The following is a 6,000-nucleotide window of genomic DNA, read 5'->3' as shown; positions in this document are numbered from 1 at the left end:
CGCGGCCCGCGGCTGAGGTGAGGCGAGGCGAGGCGAGGCGGGGCGAGGCGCGGCGAGGCGAGGCCAGGGCGGGGGCTCGGACCCCGCGGCCGGGCACCGCCGCCGGGGCCGCGTTTATGTAAGCGCCGCCGGGCAGGTGGTGAGGCCGGGCCGGGCGTGCGCCTCGAGCGGGACCCCGTGAAGCCCGGCCGGGGGCCCGGGGCCCGGGAGGCTGGAGGGGCTGCCCGGCGGGGGTGTCCGGAGGGGCTGCCCGGCGGGGTGCGGGCCGCCCGGGGTGGGGAGGCTGCGCCCGGGACGGCCCGTGTCTCTTCCCCGGAGCGCCGCGTCTGCGCGGGACGCTCTGCGCCGCGGGTGAGGGAGGCTGCGCCCCGCGACGAAGCTGCGCCCGGTGGGGGCACTGCGCCCGGGATGAAGGGGAGGCTGTGTCCGGGGTGAAGATGCGCCCGTGGTGGTGGTGGTGCTGCGCCCCGGGTTGAAGCTGCGTCCGTGCGGGGGGGCTGCGCCCCAGGATGAAGGGGTGGCGGCGCCCCCAGAATGAAGCTGCCGCCGGTGTGTGTATGTGTGTGTGTTGGGGGGGGGCGGCGGCGGACTGCGTTCCTGGGAGGAGAGAGGCTGCGCCCCGGGGAGAGTAGGCTGCGCCCTGGGTTGAAGGGGAGACTGCGCCCCGGGATAAGGTTGCGTCCCAGTGGAGGGGACACTGCGCCCAGATGAGGCGGCGCCCCCGGATGAAGGGGAGGCTGCGCCCCGGGATAAAGCTGCGCCCCAGTGGAGGGGACACTGCGCCCAGATGAGGCGGCGCCCCCGGATGAAGGGGAGGCTGCGCCCCAGTGGAGGGGACACTGCGCCCCGGATGAAGAGGCGCCCCGGGATGAAGGGGAGACTGCGTCCCTGGGAGGGGACGTTGCACCCCGGAATGGAGCTGAGCCCCTGGGGGGGAGAAACTGCGCCAGGGACAGCCCCTTCCCGTGCCCAGGAGTGCCGTGTCCGCCCCGACGCTCTTCACCCGGGGGAGGATGGCTGCGCCCGGGACCGCCCCGCGTCCCCTTCTGGAGGGCACCGTGTCCGTGCAGAGGCTCTACGTGCGCGGAGGGCAGAGTGCGCCCTTGGGCTGAGCCTGCGCCCCCCGGGAGAGGGCTACACCCCCGATGGCCCCGCGTCCCCTCCCGAGGACGCCGTGTCCGCGTGGGAAGCTGCGCGCCGCGGGCGGCCCGGGGCGGGCAAGTTCCCGCGGCGTGTGCCGGGCGTCTGGAGCGATCCGGAACAATCTGGGGCGACTGGGGGCCCGAGGTGAATTCTGACGTGTTCAGATCTGCAGTAGGAAAATTACCGGGCTGTGGACGGTCCGAGGGAATGTGTCACATTGGGCTGTGGACGCTGAAAGTGTTGGGGTCCCGAGAAGGGTGCTCCGGTGCCCATATGTGCCGGAGTCCCGCACTCTTGTGTTTGGTTCGCAGTTGATATTTTTAGCCAGCAGATTTTGGTCGTTACTGCTGATAAGGACGTTTTTGTCCCCTTATTAAACAAAACGTAATGGTTAGCGTTCCGTTCTTAAGTATAAAGAAAGCGGCTGGATCATCAGACTTGCTGCTTTACTCTTAGTGCCCTAATTAAGACGATAGATCAGTAAGCTTTGGGAATAGAAGTGTTTATGTAGTCCTTTTCCTTTTCTCTGAAATTCACCGGTGTGTTTTACTCCTTTGAAAGGTGCCACCAGAGCTGCATTTTCTAAAACAGCGGGTTGTCTCAAGAGCAGCCCCTAGGAAATGTCTTTGGCTGCCGTCTTTTCTTGGGGGCAGAGACTACCCTCTGCCTGCCGAGGGCTGCCCGGAGGGGAGGGGAGGGGAGGGGAGGGGAGGGGAGGGGAGGGGAGGGGAGAAGAGAAGGCGCTGTGTGCTCCACCCTGGACGGGGAATTAGGGGCCTTTCCCTGCGTGCTTCCGCCAGTGGGCGGGTCCTCTCCGAGTGGGCACCCGCCACAGGGGCTTGGGAAGTATTCGGTGAGACGCGCCGAGCTGGGTGCGGATGCCGATCCCGGGCCCTGCTGGGGGTGGAGGCAGGGGACTCACCAGGGCTTGGGAAAGAACGCTTGTCTTGTCGGTGAGTAACGCCCTGTTAGATGTGTCAGGGTTCCTGGGACTGAATGTGTTCAGCTACCTCGTGGACAAAATTTGAAGCTATGGTTGGAAGGGAAAAAAGGAGGCCTTTCTGCAGGGGGCAGTGGTGAAAACAAAATTGGTCCGGCTCTGAGAAATTGATGACACATGTATCTCGAGGTGCAGTGTGCTCATAAAGTCAGTGCTGGGAGGTGAAGAGACGAGACTTCAACAAGAACATCACCGGAGAACAACTTCTTGGTTCGTAGGTTAAGGTGCGCCCTGGTGAATTGACACGCCCTAAAAACATTTCAGTTGCTTTCAGATTTTTGGGATAAGAAAATTCTTTGAACTTGTATTTGTCTGCTGAATGAATAAAGCAAACTTAATTCGATGGACAGACACTTAATCTGTGGCTCGTTGTGTGCTGGGCCCTCCCTGTTACAGGCCTGGGCAATACAGCGCTGAACAGGACAGGCAGGGTTCAAAAAGTCCAAGCACGGGCAGTGTTAGTAACCGCTTTTATAGCACTTGATTTTTAAAAATAAAATATAAGACTCTGAAATGTATAGCATTACAATTTTTGCATATGGATTTAAAAATGGAAGGTTGCACAAAGTACATTGAGAAAGTACCGACATTTAAACCTCATTCCATTCATTCCACCTGCTGTGACCCATTGATTGTGTATCTCCCAGCAGCAGTCAAGATACACACACAGTTGTATATGTGTTTTGATATAGTGTTAAATATTTGCTATAACAGTGCTGCAGTGAATATTTTTTATACGTGGGTGCAAGCAAAACCTACTAATCATTTTTATTAGCCATCAGAATCCCTTAGGCGTAAGTTTTATTTAAGAATGGAGTTTTATTCCCTGGAATGCTGTGATGAGCTATGTAAATACTTAGGATAAAGGACTCTTATTTAAATAGGAGGTAGAAAGAATACTTTGAAGATTAATAGGTGAGACTGTGCACTTACCAGCCTGTAAAATTTTTGTTTAAGAAAAAGTGTCAATCTTGGGGCACCTGGGTGGCTCAGTCGGTTAAGCGTCCGACTTCGGCTCAGGTCATGATCTCACCGTTCCTGGGTTTGAGCCCTGTGTTAGGCTCTCTGCTGTCAGCTCAGAGCCTGGAGCCTGCTTCGATTTCTGTGTCTCCCCCTCTCTCTGCCCTTCCCTCACTCCTCCCTCCCTCTCTCTCAAAAAGAAATAAACATAAAAAAAAAAAAGTGTCAATCTTAGTGTGAAACTGAACAACTTAGAGAGTTCCAAGTTGATTTAAAAACTTAGGGGCGCCTGGATGGCACAGTTGGTTAGACATCTGACTCTTGATTTGGCTCAGGTCACGATCTCACCGTTTGTGAGATCAAGCCCCACGTGAGGCTCCACACTGACAGCACAGAGCCTGCTTGGGATTCTCTCTCATTCTCTCACTGTCTGCCCCTCCATGCTCACGTTTTTTCTCTTTCTCTCAAAATAAATAAATAAATAAATACTTTAAAAATAAAAAAAATTATTAAAAAAAACCCTTGATTTTTGTGTGTGTGTGTGTGTCAATTTTCTAAAATATGAGTTTCCAAATTTATAATTTGTGTGATGGAAATGGTGGTGTTAAAAAAAAAAAAACCCTTTAAAAATACATTCGTAACGTAGAAAAGCTTTATAGTGAGAATTTCCTTTAAAAATTGTACGTTGGGGGGCACCTGGCTGGCTCAGTCAGTAAAGCATGCTGAGTCTTGATCTCAGGGCCGTGAGTTCAAGCCCCGTCCGTGTTGGGCATAGAGCTTACTTAAAAAAATAAAAATTAAAAAACCCCAAAATTGCGTATTTAAATAATTAAAATGTCTTTATTCCTTGAATGAGTTTTTAAGTTTTATTTGGGGTGCGGACAGGGAATATGCAGCAGCCGAGAGAGGTCTTCACATAACCTTGCCGCATAGCCTGATGGCTGTTGGGCGTAGACCACGAGTGTCATATTATCACGTTTAAAAACGTGATGTGATCAGTATTCCTGGCTGCTGTTCTAGGAGCGCACAAAGAAAACATGACTTTGGTGTTCAGTGTAGCGTCTTTGTGATGGATTAAAATGGAGAGGGGTTAAGTGTGTGTGGAAGTGGCTTGAAGGTACCTGGTGTTTTCACTGCAGGTGCAGAGAAATTCTGCTTGCCTTTAGGCCGGTTTTGTTTCTCACACGTGGTCGCCCACAGGTGTTCACCGTGTGCTGGATTCTCTTCTGGGCACTGGAGACTTGGGTGTGAGCACAGTAAAGGGTAGCTCTTGCCTTCATGAGATTCACATGGTGGGGCGGCGCGCCCCAGCTAAAGGCCTCCGTGCCAGGAAGGGCAAACAAAATGAGATCGAGGGTGGGCGGGGGCCTGAGAGGGCGCAGGGGACGGAGGGAGCTGGGCACTACCAGGCAGCTGGGAGCTCCGGAGGAACGTCCTCGTCCTGGGTTTGGGTTTGGAATCGTGGGAGGCCGGTGAGGAGGAGGGAGGCAGGAGGTCTGGAGCTGTGGCGAGGAATTTAGATTGTAATCACCCTGTGATTCGAAGCCTTCTTCCCTCCCTCCCTTCCTTCTTTCCTTTTTGTTTCCTAGTTGACTTTAGAGAGTTTTGAAGGAGGGGATGTCATGACCTATCTTTAAAAGAATCTCTCTGGGAGCGCCCGGATGGCTCAATCGGTTAAGCAGCTAAGCATCTGACTCTTGATCTTGGCCCAGGCGGTGCTCTCAGTGTTTGTTGGTTGGAGGGGACCGCCCCCCCCCCCCCCCCCGCCCCGCTCCTGCCCCAGCTGCTGTGCCTTGACAGCACGGAGCCTGCTTGGGATTCTCTCCCTCTCTCTCTGCCCATTTCCTGCTCGTTTCTCTCTCTGTCTCTCTCTCTCAAAATAAATAGACTTAAAAAAATAAAAGAAGCACTCTGGCTCTCATGCAGCTAATGTTTATTAGGTCCTTGTGACGTGCCAGGGGATTAAAGCACCTTCTGTGTATTAGCTGGCTTTGCATTAGTCCAAGAGGTAGGCACGTTAGTTTTCCATGTTACTTGTGGGGAAGACGGGGCCCAGCGAGGGCACACGTCAGTGGCAAAGGCAGGACTGCGCTGAGCCCTGTGACTGCACGGGCCCTTCTCGCCTCCCCTGCCACCGCCAGGGGGTGCTGGCAGGAGCGTGGGGGGACCACGATGGGCCAGGGCACAGGTGGTGAGCTCAGATCTGGCAGGCTGTATTTCAGGCTTGTACTCTTAGCGGGCAAATGTTGCCAGTTACCCTGTGACGCAGTCCTTTCATATCGCCTGGGCCTCACTTATGCTCATCGACAGTGCTCTTGGACTTTAAGCGAAGACTTTTAAAATCAGACTGTGGTGCTTTCATCGAAAAGGAAAATAGAAGTGAAGTAAAATAAAATAAGTAATTCTAAAATTTCTTTCCATTTAGAATTTGATTCTTCCCGGTCATCCTTCGACCAAGCATCGATGTGATGTCATGCTGCCTTCCACGTTGTTCCCTGTGCTGGCATTCCTTAAGGCCTCACCACTGCTGTCTCTGGGGTGTCTTCCTTTTTTTTCCTTTTTTAAAAATGTTTAGTTAAATTTAGACACACACACACACACACACACACACACACACAGAATGTGAGCGGGGGAGGGGCAGAGAGAGGGAGACACAGAATCTGAAGCAGGCTCCAGGCCCTGAGCTGTCAGCACAGAGCCCGACACGGGGCTTGTACTCACGAACCACAAGATCATGACCTGAGCCGAAGTCGGACGCTCAACCGACTGAGCCCCCCAGGCGCCTCCCTCTGGGGTGTCTTCCAAGCGGCTGAGACCTGGTCTGTGAGTTTAGATGCTTTTTTGATCTTACTGGCAGGTAGTAAGGAGAGGTTTCTGGTCCTTAAATGGTTTGTTGA

At 54.0% G+C, this 6,000-nt stretch overlaps 1 protein-coding gene across 1 annotated transcript in view; it reads left to right on the top strand.

Annotated features, from left to right (window-relative positions):
- Position 1: 1 nt before the first annotated feature.
- Positions 2 to 6,000, top strand: part of ADARB1 (adenosine deaminase RNA specific B1) — a 137,444-nt gene continuing 131,445 nt past the window's right edge. Inside the window, exon 1 of the mRNA XM_049627714.1 lies at positions 2 to 17. The gene's annotated coding sequence lies outside the window, so the exon portion shown is untranslated. The remainder of the gene's footprint in view (positions 18 to 6,000) is intronic.

The sequence above is a fragment of the Panthera uncia genome, chromosome C2, assembly GCF_023721935.1.
Source record: "Panthera uncia isolate 11264 chromosome C2, Puncia_PCG_1.0, whole genome shotgun sequence".
Taxonomy (NCBI): Eukaryota; Metazoa; Chordata; class Mammalia; order Carnivora; family Felidae; genus Panthera; species Panthera uncia.
Note: the sequence above shows the minus strand (reverse complement) of the source record. Positions and strands in the feature narration are given on the sequence as shown.